The 25,357-nt window shown below is 40.3% G+C and overlaps 1 protein-coding gene across 6 annotated transcripts in view; it reads right to left on the bottom strand.

The window, feature by feature from the left end:
- LOC105213350 (pneumococcal serine-rich repeat protein) overlaps positions 1-25,357 on the bottom strand; it is a 289,615-nt gene that overhangs the window by 117,337 nt on the left and 146,921 nt on the right. For 2 of the 6 annotated variants that reach the window (XM_011186085.3, XM_054233141.1), the window contains exon 1: positions 4,777-6,259. The exons of the other annotated variants lie outside the window; for them this stretch is intronic. The gene's annotated coding sequence lies outside the window, so the exon portion shown is untranslated. Of the gene's footprint in view, positions 1-4,776; positions 6,260-25,357 lie in introns of those variants that run through there. 6 annotated transcript variants of the gene reach the window in all.

Here is a 25,357-nt window from a genome sequence, read left to right as displayed (position 1 = left end):
TCAACCAAAAACTTCTCACCGAAAAAGGCTTTTATTGAGTGTGAAAAAGCTTGCAAGCATGAACTAGTAAATGGTATAAACCTCTTTTTCAGTGATCTACAGCTATCTCCAATAGCTTTCACTTCAACCGAAAGCTTCTTAACGAAAAAAAGCTTTTATTGAGTGTGAAAAAGCTTGCAAGCAGGAACTAGTAAATGAAATAAACCTCTTTTTCACTGATCTACCGCCAATCCAATATCCAATAGCTTTCACTTCAACCAAAAACTTATCACCGAAAAAAGCTTTCATTGAGTGTGAAAAAGCTTGCAAGCAGGAACTAGTAAATAGTGTAAACCTCTTTTTTCAGTGATCTACAGCTATCTCCAAAAGCTTTCACTTCAACCGTAAGCTTCTTAACGAAAAAAAGCTGTTATTGAGCATGAAAAGCTTGCAAGCAGGAGCTAGTAAATAGTGTAAACCTCCTTTTCAGTGATCTACAGCTATCTCCTATAGCTTTCACTTCAACCAAAAACTTCTCACCGAAAAAGGCTTTTATTGAGTGTGAAAAAGCTTGCAAGCAGGAACTAGTAAATGGTGTAAACCTGGTGTAAACCTTTTCAGTGATCTACCGCTATTTTCAATGGCTTTCACTTCAACCAAAAGCTGCTTAACGAAAAAAAGCTTTTATTGAGTGTGAAAAAGCTTGCAAGCAGGATCTAAGAAATAGTGTAAACCCCACGTAGTACCGCATTAATTAGAAGGTGTCCTCATTTAAATTGCAAATGCTTGAAAAGCAAGAATTCCATAGCTTCTCTACTCATTCATCGAATGCAGTTGGAAAATCGAAATCCGCTTTTACTAATTAATTATTAATGAGCGCTTGCAACACGGACATATACACGGACACATGCACGTTCGTGTCGGTAATATATAAATAATAACTGTATAATTTTGCGCTTTTCCGCTCGCTGATCGGTAATCATTAGCTCATTGCCCTTAATATCAATCATTGCGGTGCGGCGAATGTGCAAATTCCACTAGTGCATTGCAATGCATTGTGACTTGCAAAGCGCGCGCGCTAAGAAGCTTCTAGCAAGCAATTTTATTATTACATTTTAAATGCAATTGGGTTTTTGCTACTCTTGTTGTTATTGTTGTATTTTCCACTTGGCGATTTTATGCAACTTTTTTGCATTTTTTCTCTCTCGCTCCCTCTACTCGCTTGTAATTAGAATAATTAGTTGCATTAATTGTAATTAATAGAATGATTAACTCTTGCGTTATTCAAAATGCAGTTTGCTTAACTCACACACACATACACACGCACACTTGCCACTTGTACAGCGGCTAAAATGCATATTAAGTAATTTGCTATGGCGTTTGAGGCTTTGTGTTTATGGAAAAAAGTTCAAAACAGCGACAGTAATTAAAATTAAATGGCGATTCTAAATTTTATTTCAACTATTTTTTTTCTTTTTCTTTTTTGCATTATAACTTAATTATGTCCAACAATTGCTGCTGTGGCAAGTTAATAATGCGAGTATAACAATAATAGCCACAACAACAACCGGCTACTGCTACTTAGTGAAAAAGAGTCAATAGACTCGACTTAAGCTGACACTGGCTGTCCTTCAACTATGGAAACTAAACAAATACAAAGCAAATATATTTGAATACAAACACACTCACACACACCAGCTCCATTGTGAGCGTCCAAAATAAGCGACGCTTTGTAAATTAAGCTAAAACACTTGCTTTTCGCTTGTGTTGTTGTTGCAATTGTTGCAGTTGTCACTTTAACAACAACTCGGCTTCGTTTGCATGCGAATAGCATTTTTATAGCAAATTGCGAAATTAATTACAAGTGTAATCAGCGCCGCGCATATTTTCGAATTAAATACTAACAACTTTGTATGAGAATTAGTGTTAAATTTACTGTTCATTGACTTAAGTCAAATGCAAAGCGGCCATTTTTCACAGTAATTACTGTAATTAATTAGCATTTGAATTTGAAAATTTTTTCATCAATTTTCATATATTTGAATTCGTAAAAGTTGCGATTTGGTGAGTAGGCATGAATAGATTTCAGAATTGTATACGAAGAAACGAAATTTTGGAAAATATTTACAGTAGATTTGAGTTTTAGAATATATGCTTCGCCGAGTGTTTTCAGAACCAAAATCTGGGTTCTAAGTTTCTACCGTTGGTGACAGATAAAGAATAAAAGTAGATTCTCACTTATAATGGGTGATTTCACATAGACGGAGTATTGAAAAAGCTTTTCATAAAATCTATTATCTTTGAAATGCTTTACAAAATGATTAAAGGCACCATTTTGTGTCTAAAATCAGGTATAAGGATAATTTGAAAGTTTTGAATTTTGAAAAATAGCGCAATATAATATGAAAAATATTTTTATTATAGTTTTAATTGGAAAAAGTGGTCAAAATGTTCTAAATAACTTTATAATAATATTTCTTCAATTACAAAAGAAAAAAATGTTCTAACTGGATTAAGGTTACCAATTAATTTTAGTAATAGAGTGGAACTTCTCTAACTCGAATCACCATAATCAAAAAAAAAAAGCTTCGAGTTAGAGAGACTGCGAGTTATAGAAATTTCCAATAAAACATAATATTTTTCAAAAAGCTGTAAAATATATAGATTTACCCACAGTTTTATTTATTTACTTCGAAAAAATTTTGATGGACATACGTTGAAAGATGTTTTCTGTAATTTGGTTTGTTGCACTTTGCTATTTTTTGGCTCTTGGCGTCTATATCCCATGCCTTTGTTGGATGATTTATGCAATCCATAAGTGTCGCCTCCATACGTTATAGAGGGTTTCTTTTAAAATTCTACCTCGACAGTAAAATTTTAAATTTTGAATTATGTCCTGACCAAAAAGTTCGATTTATGGAAGGAAATTTGTATGAAAGTTGCCTTCTTTTGCCACTTCAAGAGTTCGAGTTATAGAAATTCGAGTTATGGAAGTTCCACTGTATGTAGTACATACATATATAACAGATATTAAGTTGAAATGCAATATAAAATAAAATTGTGAAAATAAATTGTGTCAGAAAATCACTATTATGATCTATACTAATATTTCTTCATAAATATTTTTTTTTAATTTTTATAATAGAAAAACAGTTTTTGGGAAAATTATAATACAGTTGAACTAACTCCCCTAACTCGAATCACCATAATCCACAAAATAACTTCGAGTTAAAGAGACTTTCGAGCTTATTTGTATGGAATTTGAGTACTATTGCCAATTCAAGAGCTCGAGTTATGGAAGTTCTACTGTATAAATTTTTTAAATTACAGTTTTAATTATAACGATTCTTATCGCTCAGTAACTCTAAATTAATCGTTGTATTCTCACTTAATGTTTTCGAAAAAAAATTTAATTGAGGCTTTATACAATACAATATAGAGACCGACCAATTAATCGGCCTTGGTATCGGCATCGTCCATATTTGGCCGATTCTTAGCCGATTCTTTCTACTTCTTTCGGATTACACTAAAATACTTTATTCTTATTTTTTGATTCCTTTAAAGCATAAAATTTGAATTCTTCTATGTACCATATGAAACATGAATTAATTAATTTGAATTGAATTAGACTAAACTAATAAATCACCACAATGATAATTTAAGTCTAATATAAAGAAATTCAATAATTTTGGATTAAATTGAAGGTTTTATTTAGCACTGCTAGAAAGATTCGATTTATGTCAAATATTCACAGTTTTGTTTTACAACATGTTGAGATTTTGAAGATAATAAAGCCACTATTATAGAAGCATTCGTAACTAGTAGAGTCTATTTATAAAAGTTCGCCATAGACAGGATCGCGTAATAATCACCTGGACTATAAGGTGTATGCAAAAGAACCTGCCAAACAAGATCCCAAAGTTTCTATCGAGTCACTATCACTATGTGACGCCTTTCACAATGCGAGATATAAATGACAAAAGTCATCACTTTGAAAATAACGGATTTACTAGACCTACTATTTTCGAATATTGTTCTTAATGCTAATATTTGCCCTTAAGAAATTAAATATAAATATTTTCAATAATTTTTTTCTATGTAAACAATTATTTTTTTTTTAATTCAAACATTTTATTGATATTTAAAGAATAATTTCTGAAATTTTCAAAAAAAAAATTAATACTCCTCCATTGAGACGTCATTTCCGCTGACCCCTCGGAGAAAAGGTGCATCCGCGTCGTCAGCACAACTCGTGACAGGATCATCCAAAATGAAAAAAACAAAAATAAGTGTTCTATGTAAGACCATAAACTAGTGCTTGAACTTTGGCAGTCAGTTTTCCAAAAAAAAAATAAAAATAAAAGCTCGAGTAAATTGTATCTCGAACACCTATGCAAAATTTCATCAAGATAGGTTGAGTAGTTTTCGAGAAGAATTGACAACCGACTTTGAAAACATGGTACCGAGAAAAACGCATTTAAAGTTTTGAGGAACAATAACAACTGACGTGGAGCGCACACCTTCCAAAGACTATATCTTCGAAACTATTATTCGGATCGACTTGAAAATTTAGGAGAATTAGAAATTAATAAGCAAAAAGCAGAATTACCTATGTATATTGCTGATTCGCTTTAAAAAAACGTGAATAATTTATTTTTTCTAAATTATTTTTCAAAAGTTGAGTTTTCGATGAGTGTCGTCTTGACAATTTGCAGAATGAACTCTTAATTGACATAATTAAAATAATATTATTATTTCTATGGAATTATATTTCAATTCTTATTTGAAGCAACTTACCTCAATTCGATATTTCTAATTAGATTGGACATTCTCGGTATAATGTTTCATATTTTTCAGGACAAGAGCGTAGTTTTGAAAACTTTTCTTGGAGTAGGAAATTTTTTTTTAGTTTTGACTTTATTGACACACTGTGGACCTTTATAGTACAAATTCCAATTATTATTACTTATTTGTTTAATATATTCTTGCCGTTTCTGCAATTATTCACTAAAATTGTTTATTTTAAATTCGCCGTAATATCACTTCCTCGCACACTTTGTTGATTTTTTTATTTTTGAAAAATGTTTTCGAAAGCAGTTTTCGAAAAATGAATTATGTAGCGCGCTAATTAGCACACACACTGTTTAATTTTACAAAAATTTCACTCTGCACTCTTTTTTTGGCATTTCTTTTATCCTTTGCACACACTGCACTGTGAAGTTGTTGTTGTTACGGCGCTGCTTGGCTCATTAAAATGCGGTCACTTTCACGGCTCCAAAAAATGCGTTGGTGCAACAAAATAAATACAAATACTGTTATGCACAAGTTTGTGTGTTTTTAATAATTTTTGTTATTGTTATTGTTGTTGTTTGTTTTTGTTTTTTTAATTTTTCCGCCACAAGCACACAAATTAAATTTATTAATTTCTTCGTCTTAAAACAATTCGTTGGCTGCTATTTTTGGCGAAACGCAACGCATTGCTGTTAGTTGGCTACCTGTGCGCCTCCGCGGCAACATCTCGCGCAGCGATAGCGTTGTTATTAGTGTGTGGCAAGTATGGTAGCGGCAACAACAATGCGGCTATCGCATTGCTGCAATTTATCAATCACTTTCAACTGCCACATGCAATTAATCACGGCGATTGCTGCTGATCGCAAAGCAAAGTGTAGCGTTAGTCTTTGTTGTTGCTTTTTTGTTTTCTTTGTTTTTGTTGTTGTCTAAATTGTTGTTAGCTCAAATTGGTAGCAAAAGTTGGCGTTAAGTGGCGCTTTGTTGGCGTGCAACGTTTGAATGTTGCTATAGTTATTGTTGTTGTTGTTGAGTTATTAAAATGTAATGCACGCTTCTTTTGAAGTGTACTCGTTACCAATTTAACGGTGTCGTTATGCAAAACAAACAGTCACACACACAAACACGTTTTTAAACTGCACTTGCAACGCCAGCAAAGATCTAACGGTATTTTTTTTAAATTCAAATTGTCACATATTAAACACACGCAACGCGCCACAAATATGCTGCACACTTCATTATTTCAAACACTTCATCACAAAACACACAGTCACAGGCGCTTTCTTCAACTTCAAGAATTCTTCGAAAATCTTTAATTATGCTACTTATGCAATTAGCTGTGCTTTTAATTTCGAGCTCGCCACTCGCCAAGATGGTAAACGGTTCACATGCGAGTTCCAAATGTATTCACACACAGTTCAGCTGTGACTTCCAGAGTCGTCCGTGCGAGTCGTACGAACAGGCAGAGCGCCGTCAAAAGACTGAGCAGCGCTGCCAGCTCGCCAGGCCGCCTTTGCCCGCTTGCTGCAGGTCGGGCAACGCGCGCTGACGCCGCGCTGTTGTGGACCCCCCAAAAGAAACGCGGCGCAGCTATGCGATGGCAGCGCAACAGCAACAACAACACTAATAACAACAATTAAATCAGCGCGCACACACACACGCGGAGCGTTCAACATTCAACATTCGTGCGAGTAACAACAAACACACATTGGCTAACTGGACAACAACAACAAGAACAATTAAAAGCAACCACATTAATATGACAGCAGTTAAAAAACGAGCAGCAAGCACGACAGCCAGCCGAACATTGGCCGAACGCTGGCAAGCAAAACGAACAACGTGAAAACGAAGTCTCCGCCGACAATGTGTTGTTGCTGTTTGTTGTACGTTAATGACGCCGCTGCGCTGCCGCCTGCTTGCAACAGCAAAACGAACACAACCGAATGCAAATGCTCAACGAACGAATGCGCAAAGACAGGCGGCAAACAAACAAAGTAAAACGAAATACAACACTGCCGAAGCATGAATTGCGCGCCCAACTACGACAAGCGGCGCGTTCGGGCGGGCGGTTGGTCGGTCGGTGCTGGTGTTGGTGGTGGAAGCGCAGCCGCCGGCCAACAGCAGACCAACAAACCACCCACTCTTCGTCGACGTGCTGCTATCGGCGACGACGGCGATGCGCTCTCCGCCAAGAATAGCCAACAGTTGTGGTGGCTTAGCTGAGAGCGAGCGTATGCGTGCAAGAGCGCCTTAACGGCAGAAACACGAAATTATAATGACGTCATTAATTGAGTACAAATGGGGAGCTCTGCAACGAAAACTGTGTGTGTGAGTGTGTGTTTGGCGCTCATTAACTGAGCGTGGCATTGTTGTTGCCACAGCGCCAACTAACCAACTGCACTAGAGGTGTTCAACAGTGGGGAACTATGCCTGCGCAAGCTGAGCTTAACGAAGACTTGGCGCGACGGCAGCAGAGAGAGAGAGAGCGCGCAAATGAGCGAATAGTGACAGATGCGCTACTCAACTTCAGTTTTTGTTGCTGTTTGCGAGTTAGGCAGTGGCGCTTGTAGCTCCCCTTTTGTTTATCTCACGCTCGGCGTATGTGTTGGCGCTCGCTTGCCAGCGCTGTGTGCAAGAGGCGCCAAATCCGTTTGGCGCGCAATAAAACCAAATAATTAGGAGAGTGCGAAAAACTATAATCAATTTTATAATTTTCATAATTTTTTACAAATGCGCGCGGCGCATCTCTGCTTTCGTTTTGACTTTTCGCACTTTTTGCATGCCATACACGTACACATACACACGCATGGCTACTTAACTGTTTCGCAACAATTTCAACCACTATTTTTTAATCCTCATATGTGCCACATGCACATTCCACCCCCATTGTTTTTGTGTTTTTTATTTGATTGTTTTTGCTTTCCACTTATGGCTATTAATGATTTGTTGTTGTCCGCGTCGCCGTGTCGCTTCCGCACACTAATTACACGAAAAAATATTAGCTGCAAGAAGGGTTGCGAATTGCCGAGCCGATAAAAAATTACGGAGGGTAACCTTTGAGGGTCGCGTGGCGAACGGGGTGTCAGTGCTGTCAGTGTCTTTAAATGCACAAATGACAAATGCATTTTTCACACACACACGCACCCCCGAACACATATGAAGCAGCACATGTGTGTGGCATGCTTTTTTTATTATTATAATTAGAAAATACGCGAGATTCGAGCATAATCAATTGGTAATCGGGAAAAACTCGACGCGCTAATGCCGAGAGTGATATTGATTTCCATTGGATACACATATCAGCATTAATGGACTTAGGAAGTATTTGTTTTTCACATATGCACATGAGGGTACAAAGGTCCCGCTATTGCGTATGCAAACAAAATAAATTAAAAAAAATCGGAAATTTCAATCTTAATGATTTAAAATTAAAAAGTCCATAAAGAGTGGTAGTTGAAGGCGATTGCAGGGTGTGTTATGCGATATCCTTACTGAGAGCAATGGCAGGGGCGGATTTTAGAGTTTGTGTAAAGCACTTTAGAAGAAATTTATGCAACGATTGGACACGAAGTGGCTGTGTCAAAAAAATGAAAAGAGAAAGTATCCAGTGTGATCATAGCATATGGAACTGGACGAAAAAATAAAGGTGTCCTTAAAAAATTGCATCCGTTATACAGGAAATCATTCAAATGGTCAGTGGATCTAGTTTCCCAAAGAATGTCAGTTACTAGATCCATATATAGACCTCGACAGCAGAGTATGACCATCATAAAGACCAATGTCTTAAGCGTTCTTCGGAAATCTCTTCAGTAAATCTCTAATATATTGATCCTTACTTCCCTTTGCTGATGTATCTCTAATATATTGATCCCTACTTCCATTGATTGATGCAAGCACGCTCCAGGCTCCAAACTGCCGAAATGTTGAAGCAACTTTATCAGCTCTGAGGTACCTCCATTTATCATACACTCTACGGAAATGTTAGGTGAAACAAAAGTCAACATCTAGCAAAGGTAAATTACATTCCTCGACGCGAACTCCGCATTTCCAAAGACAACTCGACATTTGCCGAAATGTCAATCAACGCTTTCGATGCTTTCAACAAATCCACGGAAGTCAATACAACTTCGTAGAATGTATTTGCAGAACAATGCCAAATGTCGCTGCTTTCTGCTTAATAAGTCGTATACTCAGCGCAACATAGACCCCCTAAAAACTCTAATACCAATAACAGTTACACCGTCGTCTGCGCTGATATGTCCATCACAGCCACAGCCACATTGTCTGTCAACGAACATCCTTCAAAGGCACATCTACTTATTTGAAATAAATATTATTGACCACATCCTCGACAGCATTCTCCAAATAACGAAGCCATTGAACTCATCCTGCGCGACTGTTGATGCCTTCCCCGCCTCGCGTCGCACAAACGACGCTGACTCATACTCCCCGCGGCTGCTTTAATTTCCTTCATATGTGTAAATATTCTTCTACCATTGTGTCTATGTGTGTGTGTGTAAACACGGAATAAGTTTAAATTATGCTTGCTCCGAATTATTATGCATGTACAACGCTGTTCGTCTTCTAGTGTGTTCGTCTGTCGGTTTGCCTATTTCAATGCTACCTTCGGTTTCCTCGGTCTCGTTGGCAACTTGTAGTTGCACTAATTCACATTTGATGTTCCTCGAATGCGTTTGGTCAATGAGGTTATCCGATACTCATAGTCAAATCGAGTCATTGCCTGCGCTACCAACGGCCGAAGCCTCAGCATGCCATGCAGTCAGCCAGCAGAGGCTTCCTGCAACTTGGCAATGCCGGTATGCACTCGCACTGCTCCATGCTGGCGGCGTCGTAGTGACTTGATGGCCACTTGTTGGCTGAGTTGGACGGACCCCACACGCCACTCACTTCCTCTTGGTCAGAGTTGGCCCAGACAATTGAACAGCACATCGTCAGTCTGTTGTTTGGTTTGTTGTTGTCCATCGATCGCCTTTGGCATTAGCAGACTTGACTGCGCTTTGTCTTCTTCGCGATTTAGTGCGCTTTGCAGTCTGCTGTTTTATTGCGCTTCCTTGTGACTTTGATGCGCGGCGATTTGTTGTGGTGGGTCCGTCGTCTGCGCTCCCCCACATCTCATCCACCAGCAGACCACTAGGTCGGCCGACTCGAACGCACCGAGTTCGCGCGGCCCACAAACTGCACATGGAAATAGATTTTCACTAATTTTTCTCTTTGCCACTTTGGTAGGTGTCAGATTTGTCTTATCGCTAATTTTAAGTGTTCAAAGACTTTCCATATTTGGCTTTAACGACTTCGCCGGTGCTCTTAACCACACAAATTGCAATGATTTTATTTTGTTTTCGCTGTGGGATGACGGGTGGTTTGGCCAAGAAAAATATGCATTTTATTTCGTTTTCGTGTTGCCAGCGGCTCTCGCATAGCGGCCGCTGCAAATTAAGAAGGCACACAAAGCGCATTAGCCATACAACTAACAACACTACCATCTTTGGTAACAACATTAAAAATTACCGTTAAACGTTTGTCACTCCAGTCATTTTAGTTGGCTCACCGACTCAATGGCATCCAAAAGCATTCAAAGCATCTGATCAGCCCGATCCCGTCACCGCCACCTCTCGTTCCATCCGCTGGCTTGACGTCCGCTACTGCCGATCTCCAAGCTCCGCAGTATGTGTATAATGGACGGGCCACAAACGCCACCACTTCGCTCTAATTTACGTTAGTCGACGCTGTGCCACCTTCGCCATATTGCTGTCATTGTTGCCTACTGCCTCGCAGCCTCTGCGACTGCCTAACTGACTTTCTCGTCCGTCCAGCCGTCCGTCCGCCTCTGCCGTTGCATTCTTGCGTCCAATGTCCGTTGTGAATTTAGCACGCGCCCTGCGGCTGTCTTTTACTTCATCTATCCGGCAACGGCAACTAACTTACCTTGCAACACTGCGTACCCCAAACCCCGCACACGCCTGCATCTCGTATGTTTTCCTACTCAGCTCGCAGCTTGTTTGTGTTGGCAGTTTTGTTGAGATGCTTGCTTGTTCTTGTTGCTGTTATTGTCATTTGTCGAGCTCTAAATTTGAAATTAACGTTACTGCAAATTTATAAGCCAACTGCTTAGAGCCTTCTTTGCATTCAACCCATCTAAACAGCCATCCGTCTAGTGAAGCGCTCGTCTCCACCCGCGGCTCTCGGCAACTGCCCGTTGAGCGGAGCTTGTGCCAACAACTAATTTTGTTATGTTTCTTCAAGGCTTTAATCATTCCATTCGTCGCATACGGCGTCTTCGCCTAATTCTGCAGCCACCACCACCCGCCCGCCGTCGACTCCTTCGCCGACTTCTCCTCATGCAAAATAATGATTCGATGTGGACACACACGCCGTTCGGCCGAATACCCGTCTGTCCACTTTTGCAACGTTCACAACAGCCCAGCCAGGCTCTCTTGTGGAGATGTGTTTGTAAATATGAACTCTCCTCAAGTTGTTGTTTACGCTGCGCCCATTGTTGGCATTGGTTATGGCGATTGTTGTTGCCAACAAACATAAACATTCATAAAATTCATGTTGCAATTGCATTATGCCATGGCGCTGTCTTGCTCTGCTCCACTCGTCTCGACAATTAGTTCAACTGCATGTTGTGTTGTGTTGTAAATGTTGCTGCCAGTGTTGTTGTTGTTGTGTTACTGTTGTGTGGTGTACAAATGATTTAGTTTTGTTGTGGCTTCACTTACCTTCCCCTGTGGCTCTTAGATTGCAAACCAGTGTACTTTGTGCTGTCCCAGAATTCTGCTACAAAATTAGTAAGGCAGGTCTTAAGATGAGGAGCCAAAGGAAAAGGAAGCAGTCTGAGGGTGGATTGCTAAGTCATCCTCTAAAAACCAGTTCGTTGGATCGATTCACACCTGAGGAAGGAATCTGCAGGATGACATCGCTAACAATTATTGATTGAATACCTGAACTGATTAGTAGCTTCTTACGGGAATCAACGAAAGTTCTGAGAAGTGATTGCGGAGCGCAACCCTGGAGATCCTGCATTCTAGAAGTAGTCTAAACCAATAACAAGTCATCAAGACTTTAAACACATTTGACGGTCCCACAAAATAACTTTAACTTTAAATAACGTTCAGAGAAATGGTTCATTTAATCCGTCCGAGTCAAATCTAAGAAGATGGCCGATTGTAATGACAGCGCGCTACCATTATCTTAGTTCCAAACCAGTAAAGATTAGTTTGCATGTCTCTGATCAAAAATTAATAGAAAAGAGAGCTCAAGTAGACCGAGTCAAGTCCCTTTTGCGTTATCAACCAGCCTCCTTATATGAATATTAATATTGTCTCTATTTTTTTAGTGTATTTTCTCTATAGTTACTTAGACCATTATACAAAATATATGCGACATGCAAGGACTTAAGCTAACGAAATTAAATTCCACTTCAACTGCAATGATAATTACTAATGACCGCACAAATGGACGAAAGCAAGCCTGAGGACGAAGGGCAAGCACATACGCGAGTGAGTGCAAATGAGCGCCTCCATTAGAATCAACCTCCCAAAAAGGGCAAAGCAGGCGACTAAGCTTGAAAATAATTGTGAAAACTTAAGAAGAAAGGGGTCCTACAGAGGGCGGGGTGACCATCACTGCGACATATAGTCTTACAAACGAACCAGAAAGCCAAGCGAAGCAGCAAGAAGAGACGGGGGATGCCAGTGAAACGCTGTTGGCTGCCACGAAATTGACAGAATTAGACGACTTGAAGTATGTGAGGTCGGGGGGCTTGGATAATGGAACTATGAACGACTCATATATGTTTAATAAAAAATGGCAAGACACACACACACACACACCGAATGTAGCATTTGGATAATTTGTCCAACAGCAATAATAACAAAATCGAGCAGAAGCTCTCCAGTAACAAGAAGGCAACAAGACGGTGGTTCACAAAGCCGAAGAGTCGCAAATGAATTGTACTTACAAATCACCACCGAAGGGTGAGGGTATATCGCCGCAGAGGCAATGCAGCACGACGTTGCATGTGAGACGGCCCAACGGCAAATGAGTAGAGCCGTGGGGATGAGAGGGAGCGGCGTCCGACTGCTCTGACTGCCATCGGGACGGACATTCCTGCGAATATGCAACCCGATGCTCATTAATATAAATCGTGATTATGAGCGCATATGTGATGTGGTGGAGGCAGCAACGTGTGGCAACAACGGACTGCCGCGACGGTAATGAGTAGTTAAGTTCTGTGGCGGCGTTGGAGGAAGTCGGATGGCAGGAGTGGCAAACGAGACGATTGTGCATCGCATATGCCCCAGACGAGTGTGTATTGCAAGCGCCGCATGTGTGGTGGTGGCATTGTTGTTGTGTGGCATGCACAGTTGCTAACCTGTTTTCGTCGTTGGCTTAGTGAATCAGGCTAAAATTGCAAGGTAATAATAATTAATGTTGGTGTTGCTATTACAACTGTTTTTGGTGTTTTTGTTATTTTGTAGCCACACTCACTCACACTCGATTGGGGGCAGACACAACCAGCAGCAAGGAACGAGCAGCAGTTTGGTGCTGAGGCGATTATGCGGTGGACAAATGTATTGTTGTTGGTGTGGTGTTTCTATTTAAGCGTGTGTTGTTGCTTTGGCAGACTTTGTAACTAATTTTTTTTGCCGTGCTGTACTTATTAAATTCACATATGGTATTGCTTCTGCACGGGGGACTGGGGAAAGTGTTTAGAAAAAAAGAATTTGTTTTTGTTTCGAACACTGAATCTACGATCAATACCGATTCATGTTAGGTTCCAGACCCCGTTTTAACGAAATTTTGAAGTAAATAGATTCCCTTTTTCTTTCTTCGTGAAATAGTTCTTAAAGAATTAAAATTTTCAGTTTCTTTTAGCCCTTTTGATCTTATCAGCCTTCCACAGTATTCGATAATTTCGTTTTTCAAAACAAGACTATAAGACTGAACATGCTTTTATCGCAGAGTATCAAGCGAATACTGAAACTGAAGAGCTCTGGAAGTCTCTTGAGGAGAGACTAATTGATAAACCTTCAATTTGTCTTCACGAATACCGATTTTCATTCTGACATTCCGAGAATGAATTTTGCTACGCAGAAACTTGTCCTATTATGGAGCCCTGAAACCCCAATTCAAAATAGTATTCTAAGGTTCTTTACATTATTCTTGGTTCAAAAGTTCAATCTCCCCAGTCGTCTGTGGCCGTTATCAAGATGGATTCCCATCAAAAGCGCTCTTTTTAATGGGACGCCTGTTATAAGAACTTGAATCAAGCTCAAGGAGACGATGAATGTGCAAATTTCGATTTTTTTAGATTTTTATTGAATTGTGATTCATTTTATTTTTCGAATTTCAAGGGCATCTCAATAATTATGGCAATAAATTAGTTGATATAAAGATAGTTTACGATTCTAAATATTATGGTTTAGACTGCAAAGGAGTTTCCCAGCACTGGTGGAGCTTTTAAACAGATTTCTAGCTAACCAGAGCTTAGTGTAATTATGTCCAATGCTATATTTAAAAAATTATGCGCGACTCGGCATACCTACATACATACGGCGACGGCGGAATCAGTCACCGCTGGACGCTCATATTGAAATGACTACATTTCGGCTTGGGTCGCACGCAGCCGACGCGGGGCAAACAAAGCCTCAAAACTGAAAACCACCAGCGCCGCCATGGCCGAAGTCATAAATCAATTATTGATTTACGATCACGAGTGGACCGATCGCCTCAATGGAGTATCGATTTTAATTGGTTGAGTTTCGAAGCGCAACGAGGCGACGCGCCGCGACGCGAAGTTGCAAAACCATAATTAGGTAATTTTTAGCAAAGCTGCACATAAATCACAAAATGAGCAAGTAAAAAGGGTCATTTAAATAATATAGAACATAAAGCAAGAACTTAATAAATATCTACACACGTTTTTGCTGTTGTTGTTGTTGTATTTGTTGCAAGCAATGAGTTCTGAATGAATGAGAATTATGTAGACGGAGCGGAAATGAGCTCGACACGGTTTTAGGCCAAGTGAGACGGCGGCGGTGAATGCAAAAATGCCTCAAGGTATGGCTTGCTGCACTCGGCAAAGGGCTGCTACGGCTTGTAGAGCACATGTGAGTGTGTGTTTCTAGAAATTATTGATGACCGAATTAAAAGTGCACAGGAGGCAGCGCAGAAGCACGAAAACTGCGAGAAACAAATAATGAGATGAACGAAGGCACCGAATCGCAATTTTAATCGAATTGAGAGGGATTAGTCGATAAACACACACACAAGCGCTTCTCTTTTTTGACTTTCTCGCATTTGTCGAAATTAAAATTTCGCAGTTTCCTACCCTTTTTTGAAGCGATTTTGCCCGAGTCTCTGCCAACCGCCAACCGCGCTTGGTGGCATACATATAAGCATGCTGAAATAATTTATTGGTTGCTGCATTGAGAACGTTGCACGAACAGCCTGTAATTACAATCCTGTTTCAGCTAATAAGAAACGTTGTTGTTGTTGTTTGTTGCCTTTGGTAAAGAGTGCAAAAAGAGGAAGTGCGAAATTGTGGCATGCTCGCGAAGCAACAACACCAACAACAGCAGCAAAAGTATAAGCAAAAATTATACGAACATAATTTCTTGCCACTTCATAAACAGCCAGCCTTATCTACCCGAACTGCGGTCCGTCCGCCGGCGCTCCACCGCATAAGTAACCCTGTCACATACTCGTCTCAGCGTGTGTGCGCATGTGCGGCAGGCGCTAACTTGCAAGTTGTGCAACATACGCTCATATGTGATCGTGCAACACGTATCACGGGGAAATGCGCGCCAGTGCAGCAGCTCCATGGCCATCGCGGCGTGGCAGTGCGATCAATTAAAAAATACTTTACGATTTTACAGCAAATGTTGCAAGTATGAACATACAACACTTACAGCAAACGCAGCAACAGCGCCAACTACAACATTAATAACACCCAAAAGCGCAGTGATGCTCAGAGGGTTGGTTGGCGGAGATGAGTTGCACGAAAGGAGAATAAAAAGAGAAAACGTTGTGCTGTGGAACTGTGGAACCGCGGCAGCTGTTGGTCACACTAAGTGCTCATTTGCAAATACTTTGTTGTTGCCACACTGCTTTCAAGTCCGTATAGAGACTGCGTAGGATACACGCGTACTATAATGCGCAGTCTAGTTGCGTACTATTGCGCATGCGTCCGCTTTGTAGAGTAAAATAGTAGTGGACAGTGTGTTAAATCATTTAATAAGGATGCAGTGTTGAAAATAATTATAATTTAAATAATAGAAATAAATTAAAAATAATAGAAATTATGTGGAATTGTTACTCAATAACATTTATATTGCCTGTCTTCACAAATCTTTTAAGAGTTCCCTCGTACTATTTTTCACTGCACAAGCATTTATTATGGAATTTGCGAAATTTTTGTTGTTACTGTACCACTGTGCGTTTGGTGTAATAGCTAAAACGTCAAATAATATGACTTTACAAAACAGACGCAGGACTTTGAGGCATGTAGCAACAACTAATTAACTAAAAATATATAAATTTTGTTGTTTTTTTACTTTTTCTGCTTTTATGTCGTTCCTTTCTTTTGAGCCCTCACCCTTTTGTGCCGTCTGGCAACCTCTTCTGTCGTTTATTGCCAATTTGAGCAACATAAAAGTGCAATAACAATTAACATAAACAGCAAAGTCGAATTCTACGCGGCAAAAGTGAAGCAAAATATCAAGACTGACAACAACAACTAGAGGAGGAGGAGAGAGAAGCGGTAAGGTAATAAAGTGAAATCGAATGCAGGGCTCATGAAGCGCCTTTGCGCATGCGTATGCCTTTCGTGCTGCGTGTGTCAAGAGAGGTGTGTATTTTTCTAGTTTAAGACACTGTTTTCACTCCAATTTAATTTTTCAAGGGAACAACATTTGCTTTTAGAGTATTTATTGTTTCTTACCGCGAGCTGTACAGCTTATGTGTGGGACTTTGGGTAATTATTTGAGCTTATAGCTGACTATTTGGGTTTTAGCAACAACATTTTTCATTTTTAGGATCTTGAAGTGAATCGAGTACCATTCTTCGTTTTCTGCTACCTAAGAATAATCTATTCCAAACTCCGAAGCAGTACAGTCGCTGTTAAAGAGAAGCCTTCCCATTCTGAAATATATTTTCGTTTCTTTATATAGTTAATGAAAATTTATAATTTTTAATGTTAATGAAAATCCTGAAATCGGTTGTGCAGAAGTAAGCTTTTCATGGAGAAATTCAAACATTTTGAAGAAAACGCTTAACAAGAATTTCATTAACTTCTCGCTTCATTTCCACTCTTTTTGAACTTTCCCAACTTGGAGGTGCCAGACTATACGATACATGACATTTTTATCGAAAGCCCAGAGAGAGATTCATTAAAAAATCGCGCTTACAAACCCTCTCTCCAGCATATCTTCAAATAGAGACTCTAGCTATTATTAATTTCATTCTGACACTTGAGTGGCCACTAAAAGCTCAAAACTCCATAATATAACGCTTGAGGCCATCTTGTATGCGATGAATATGCAACTGGCGTGGTATGCTGCCTCGGTGCAACAACAACTTTGTTGCAAATTACCAGCTGGGCCGAGCGGGACATTAGCTTGCTTGTTTTACGGCCACAAAATGATAATTGGATGTACATGAGCACATCGAAAATCATCTATAAAGTCGTGTCTAGGAAATTATAAATTATAATAGAAAATATCGACACCATTAATTGTGGCTGCGGTACAACAACAACAACAGTGGATAAAAATGAGCAAAATAACTTTTAAAATGCGTAGAAAATCACATAAACTATTAAAATGTTTTGGGGCGAAGAGGAAGGGGGTTTGGGCGGCTGTGAGCGAGCGGCAGCGAATTACCATTAACGGCAACGTTGTTTGTAGACCACTTAAGAAACAGGTCCATGGGGCATCAAACGGTTGTTTTGCGGCTTAATTTATGCAAGTGGCCGCAGTGCCACCGAGTACCGCCGAGCGCAGGGAGTGAGCGGCAAATTTTGTTTATAATTTTAGCCTCGCATGTTGCGCCAAACAAAATTAATTGATAAAAAAGCATAAATTGTTTGCCGCTGTGGTTGTGGTTGCGGTTGCCACAACTGCAGTTATTATTATTGTTGCGCTGGCAATCACCAATAATCGATGCATTGCCACAAATTTGCAATGCGCTGCTGCCGCGACCGTCGCTGCTGTAATTATGAAAACAAATTGTGGCAGCTAGACGACTTTGTTGTGCCACGGCGAAACTCGTGAAGCGGCCAGCGACATGTGAACGCGCGCTTCCTGCCAACAACTGCTAGCGCGGACGCGGCTGCAACTCCTTAAAAATACATCTTCATATGCGCGAAAGTTAAGTGAGTGTGTGTGCAGCTCTCTAATTACAGCTTATAATGTGAGTTGTGCCAATGCCATCTTGTAATTTCCCATTAACGTCTGCTGTCAATGCGCACGAAATGAATTGAGCGCTGCGCGGTGCGGGGCATGCCACATGCCAACTATTGAAATTAACCTGAATATATCAGCAACTCAAGCGGCCGCATGAAAACCCCAACAAAAACTACAGCAGCTGCTGCCTAGTAGTCACATATGCAGCGCCGAATAGTGGGCCATTCAATGCCTGGCCGCGCTGGATGTGCGGTTGGCTGGCTGGCGAGCAGCTTTGTAGATTTGCGCATGCGCAGCGCCTCAGGAGGTGGGAGCCACCAGGAAAGTGGTCAGCGCGGTGTTCAGCTGGCTGTTGTGAGGTTGTAAACTAATTTCAAATAACATAATTCATTTTCTGTTGACGGACGCTCTCATATGCCTGGACCGCGTTGCAACGCTGCTTCTCTCTGTGTGTGTGTGAGTGTGTGCCGCTGTAATATAACATGAAATCTTCGGTCATATGTGTATTTAGTGGGTATTTATATTGCATCGTCGAACTCATTGCCGTAGTTGTTGCGTGAAATTATTACAACAATAATTAAAGCGCCTCTTAGTCGAGTGGAAATGATGGAGCGCAAAGCGGGTTGCAAATAAAATGGGATTCGCGTATATAATTGCATGACAGTTCGAAAGTAGGAGCATCGCTAATTGCATTAATTTCTAACCTAGCTACACCGCACAACTGCTTGCTTTTATTTTGCTGAACCTGTCTGGAACACGTGTCTTTGAAAATAAAAAAAATAGTTGGAACCAAAACTTTAGCGGTATTATCTTTAGATCTAAACATGTCTGAGGATCTGCCACATGTTTTTTAAGATCTTAAGTTTATACTGTAATTAGGTACCATATCGAAGAGCTTCAAATGCAATCACATGGCTGTGAGGATGTATTGCAACGAAGGTATCTTTGTATATAAAGTCAAGGCATCAGGGAATGATTAATATACAACACCACTTCTACCGTTACTACTCTTTGTTCGTCATCAAGCAGAAGTAAGATAAAGCATCCGAATTACTTTTCATATAAATCCGAGCTTTTGGCAAAGAGCTTTAAAGAAAGAGCTTTTTGCGAAATAGCTTTTTTCTAATTCGTCGCTAACCAACTGTCCAATTCTATTCTACCTTCTATCTTCTTATCAGAGACTTGTGGCTTCTTGAGCTCTTATTAGCATTTATAATCCACCTTTCGTTGGTTTTTTCAAATGTACATTCAAATCCGAGCTTTTAGCAAAGAGCTTTTTTCGAAAGAGCTTTTTTCTAATTCGTCGTCTGACATCCAACTGTCAAATTCTATTCTACAAAACGCTTATCAGAGACTTGTGACTTCTTGAGCACTTATTAGCATTTATAATCCATCTTCGGAGCTTTCGTTGGTCTTCAACCGAATTCGCTACCTGCCCAGAAATAATGCCCGCATAATTAGCTACAGTTGCCCTTAATGCATTAATAATAAGCCAGACTTTGTGTTGGAATTAAAATGCTGCTACTCTCCGCTCGAGTTCCATTAATGTCTGATTTTTGATTTATTTCTTTAAGTTTTAATTTCGTAATTATCAAGCGACAAGAGCGCTTTTTGCATTTCCTGCTCATTGTTGGCAAATAATGAAAATTAATAATGGAGCTCATACATATGTGCGTTTTAAGGAATCCGAAATCATTACTTATTTGGTTTTGCAGCGAAAAACATAATTGCATGTGGGCGTGTCAGCAATGATTATATTCATTGTTTATTGTTGCTGTTCCTGTGAATCCGGCGGTTGTGCGCCGTTTCGATTAAAGTCGATTAAAATCGCAGACTGCGCAAGCGCTGCATGATCGGTCGCTGTTGTTGTTGTTATTGTTGCTTTTGCTGTTTGCTCTTTAATTGTGTACGCTTTTCGCGCTTCCTTTCCTCCTTCGTTCACTATACTTACTCACTCGCTTTTTGCTTGCTTTTTTTCAAGCTTTATTTCTTCATTTTTGCGCTCATTTTTAATTTCCGAAACTTTTCAAGGATTAAATCGCGTCGCCGGCTGCTGCCGACTGCCGCTGCAGCTGATTTCATTAATTCACCGTGCGCCTATTATGTGTGCATATGTTTGGGTGTTTTTGTTGTAGTCTTGTGTATATTGTTGTAATTAAGCAGTTCCATAAATCAGGCCATGCGCGTCGGGTAAACAGCTCTGCGTGGTGCGTTAAGCCCGTGGATCAACACAAAGTTGAGTACGGTCGGTCGGTGGTGCTGAAGAAAGCTACGCATGCGCAATTAAAATATAGCGATAACATTTGTGGGATGCGAGAGAGTCTCGCAGTTCCTTTTATTTTTGCATTTTCTGTTTTATTGTGTGTGTAATTTAGAAAATTGCAGGGTGTTAACTGCGATATGCAATAAATTAATTTAATTAATTTCGTACAAATATGGAATGAAATAAATGGATTCTTTCCGATGGCATATGATAATATATATTTTCAATAAGGAGTTATACGAACAACTTAAAAATTCCGTTGATACGATTAATATCGTTTCTTCCAAGGGGAAGCAATTATGGGTTTAAAAATTTACTCAAAATCTTGATAGATAAAATTAGACTGATACAACAGAAATTTAAGAAAGAAGCCCTAAAGCCACACAAAAAGATAGTCAAAGTACCGAATCTGCTTCTGCTGATGGCTTAGGGAAAACCAAATGAGTCAAGTCGAGTCTCAAACTTTTCGCTTCTCACAAAAACTCACATAAAATGGACCCAGATTATTATAATAGCATTACTTTTTCCAAAAATTATATTAAATTACTATTTAAATCTAAGTTGAAACATTTGCCAGTCGCATTCTCATGAAGAAGCAAACCAAGCAAAATATTCCGAGTATTCCACCTCATACTCCTGAGTGTGTAATGTAAAGGCGTTGCTTAGTTTATTTCAGCATATATGTCTGCAGTAATCAAAGGGCACACTCTTCCTTCTCTTACTCATCCACACTCGTATGTAGTCCGTCACTTCCATCTTTCCTTCTACTTGCATGATTATACAGTCCGTTTGTTTGCTTGACTGTCTCGAGCTTGGGCTGTCACTGCGTTCGCTCTGTACTCGTTGCCTTGCTCCTAATCTTGTTCGCTGAATTCGTAATCTCATTAAATTTACATATTAATCAAGGGATTTTAATTACACTTACACTACAGTGCCATGCCATGCCAATACCCCGCATAAGCAGCCACAAACACATAAACGCGCGTGCATCGAACCCAAATGTGAAATCCAAATTGTAAGGCTACAAGTTATCGGATGTCCATAAGTTCGGGCTGCTAACCATTTGCCAGACGGGCGAGGGAAGGGAAAGATACAAGTAAAGTACGTCAAGAAGGTAAATAAGACGAGGCATTGGCATGAGCGGATTGGACCTGACGTGCCCGATAGTCGAAAGGAAGGCACTTATTTGCGTTGTGAGCACTTTGTAGGGCGGTCTAGTGTTCGAAGGTGGTGTGAGTACTGGTAATAAGGAAATATGAAAGCTTGAAAGAGCTGATGGGAGGTGGTTTCAACAGAAAATCTATGTTCTCATACTGTCAATACAGAAAGGTAAGCAGCCAACAGGATTCCGAAGAATTAATGGAGGTTTATCACCTTCATATTTAATATATATATATAGGGTTCAGTAAAGCTGGGCTCGGAAACTCGACAAAAATCCTAACTGGGATAAACGGAAGGAAATCTTCGAAATCTTAGTTAAGTGGAGAAGGGTATTACTCTTGATCTTCACATAAATTTTGTTTCCACAGCTTTGAAATATTGTCTAGAGTTCTTTCAGTATATCTTCCAACACTATAATGCATAATTTTTCAACTTTTAAGCCAAGAGTCACAAAAAGATATTCTTAAAGAGCTTGTTAAAAAACTGTAAGTTTTTCTAATTCAAATTATCAAATGCAAAGACATCGCACAACACATTTCTCCACCAGCAATCGCCAAATAGCTCATTATGCACTAATCATCCCTGCAATAACGGTATTAATAAAACAAAAATATTTAAACTCTCGCCTTCTCTCTGCACTTGGTGCTCTCAATTCATCACAACGTCACAATTTCTCCTTCAAGTACACACAACAAGCTCTCCAGCTCTCGCTTTTGCGCTCTCTCAGCTGAAGTATGCGCACTGAGGCCCATCGGCCTCAACTGCTATCTAATGCGCCCACCGCATTCCTTGCGAAGCCACTTGTACAACCATCTAGGAAGCTTAGCATTCTGCGCTCAGCTGTCTCCAATGCCTTCGATTCACGCGAAGGACACTCACACCCGACGCGAATGTGCTCCTAGCCGACTGCCAAGCGTCGTCATCACATTAGACATGTTCGCAACCCTAACCGCCAGCTGTGCCTAACTTCTCACATACACTCACACACCGACTCGGTGGCGCTTGCTCATTAAAAAAGGCGCAAATAATTTCGTGCTGATTTTTTGCTCATTATTTTTCCCAACTTCGACTTGCGCGTCAGCATCCACTATGCAATGTGATGCTGTTGCTACTACAGCTGTTGTTGTTGCGCTTGAAGTCGCGAAAATTCGCGATTGGGTCGCGTGGTGTGTGCCGGTCGCGGCGTCTTTGCGCCGATTGGCTGCAGCCGTGGGATGGCACCGGCGCTGAAGCGCGCACTTCGGCCTCGCAACATTCTAGGGAAGTCGATTTTAGGGCGGGTGTTGGCATTGGCGCTGACGCGGCGACACAACGCCTGCTGGAGGCGTAGGCGAGGAGCGTGGGGAGCGAGTGTTGCTGCTTGTTTTGCTGTTTTTGTTAATAAGTAATTTCGTGCATCAACTTAAAGGGCTGCAAAATAAATGCCTTCCGCGCATTTATTATTTGGCTATGCGATTTTTGAAAGCTTTGAATGAGCGCGCACATGAAGAATGCATGTGCGTGGGGCGATCCTTTGAGGGATGAGCACGTGAAAGGAAGTGAATTTATGGCGTATGAATCTTTAGAGTGCCGCTGCTGCGTGGCATTAAATATTAGTGCGTTCCTCTTTTATATACGATGACAAAAGCTGCCTTAGTCTGAGGAATTTCACACGCTGTTAAATAAAGTACTGCTATTTAGGCTTCAAATTGTGAGAGGCACGAAGAAAGCAAGACAATTTTCATGATTTCTATCAACTTTTTAAAGCAAATTGGCATTGCCGCTTTAAGAATTTTTCCAAAACTTCCAATAGCTTCCTCCTAAACTGTGAATGAAAACAAAATTCCAACACACTCAAAGCAAAAATAAAGAAACACAAAATCCCAAACATGCTGCTCCGTGTCCTTGACCCAAATACCAACCTTGTGTACTGCCATTTCCACAAAACTTAACTGCCAGTTGTTGCATGTCTTCTCCACTTTTGTTGCCACAGCAGTTCTCCCTCTTATCCCGCACTCCGAAATTGCTTTTTTGTTTGTGCGCTTGCAGAGCTCTTGGCTGTGCTTAGCCCGCTGAAAGAATTTTTAAGTGTTACCATTTAACCTTCAAAATTGTTACAAACAAACGTGACAACGTCTGCGACATCCTGCCAACCTGTAAACTTGGCTTCCGCTTCACACACCAGCCCCGCAGCCATCCAGTCACACTGCCGCACACCCACAACCGAGCCTTGCATTTAGAAGCATTTGAGCCACACACAAAAATACTTTCCCTTTATGCCATCAAGAACAGGTTTATGTGAGTGTTGCGGGTGGTTGTGTGTGTTTGTGATTGAGGGAAAAAGTGAAAATATTTTGCACTTCAGCACCCACAAGCGTGTCCTTTATCCATATTCCGCCCGCAGACAGCAAGACCGACTTGCCGACGGTGGACCGGCTGTGGTGTTTGCCGGCTGCTGTGTGAAAAGGGTGCAAAGGAGCAGCCAAAAAGTGAAATTTTATACACTCAGCTTGGGAAGCTAACTGTCGAACACACACCAACACCCACACACACGCATACCCGTCGACCACATGCAAAACAAAGGCAAAGACGTATATGCCGATAACAATTCTAACAGCAACGCCAGTTCCAACTCTTTTTTCCTGCTGCCAAACTCAAAGTAGCCACAAGAAAGCCAACGTGCGGGCAAGGGGAGCGGGACGGATGTGCAGAGCAAGCGTAAGAGCGTAGGAAGTGGTAGGAAGACGATAAGAGCAATGCCATTGTGCTGGCTTCATTCAGCGCAAATCTTAGACAGGGAAATGACTCAGTTGCCGGCTTTGAATTGCAAAACACAAAATACAAAAAAAAATATGTCGAGAGAACCAAACTGTTTTCAAATATCAAAAAGGAAATGTCTACTTTTGGCAAAACTTTTCGAGAATGTTGAATACACACACAGCGTACATAGATGTTGGAAACACCTGTTAGAGGGATTATTTAGTCACTTGCAGCAATAACAAAATAGAGGAGTAGAGCGAGTGTAACTCAAGTGATTTCAATAATCGTTGTTTGAGGTCCCCCAAACCTAGACGATTACTGAAGAAATTGTAGACTGTGCCTATGAGACGGATTTTATATCTAAGGAGCTCTCCATTTATGTGATCGGAGCCAGGAAAGTCAAAAAATTTGTTCAAATGTTCGTGAGGTGTAACTTTGGATATCCACAGGCCGATAAATGGAAAAAGTTAACTAAGGAACAGATCGAAAAAAAGAACCAAGCAAATGGGAAGTCGCAAGAATCCATTTTGGTTTTCTTCTATACAGAAACAACTCCAGCCTTTAAAGCGAACTGAAACCCGAACCCGATCTATATTTTAGTTAACCCAAGGAACTGGTGATTTTGCATGCTCTTCTAATGATATATTTTTGAAATTAAATCCAGCTTACTTAAAAGAAAAATATAAAAAGGTTCTAAGGTATGCAGCACTTGTTTTTTTATGAATTTTTCTATTCACAACAATCCATTGAGATTACGATGATTTACAATGTTGGATTAAGAACGCGGGAAGTAAATATTCTTTACACATTTCTTTGTATGCTTTATCATTCACGTGATAATCGAGTGCCGATCGAATGCCCAATCAACTACTTCAATTCACTGACGGGGGGTTTAAAGATTAGCCAGTATGTCAGTACCACCCATGGTACTTTTGGTAGTGCCAAATTGCCAGCTCTTTAGGTGATCGGTAAGCTCAACTAGCACATTTCTGATAAT

Source organism: Zeugodacus cucurbitae, chromosome 6, assembly GCF_028554725.1.
Source record: "Zeugodacus cucurbitae isolate PBARC_wt_2022May chromosome 6, idZeuCucr1.2, whole genome shotgun sequence".
Taxonomy (NCBI): Eukaryota; Metazoa; Arthropoda; class Insecta; order Diptera; family Tephritidae; genus Zeugodacus; species Zeugodacus cucurbitae.
This window is presented reverse-complemented; position numbering and strand designations above follow the sequence as displayed.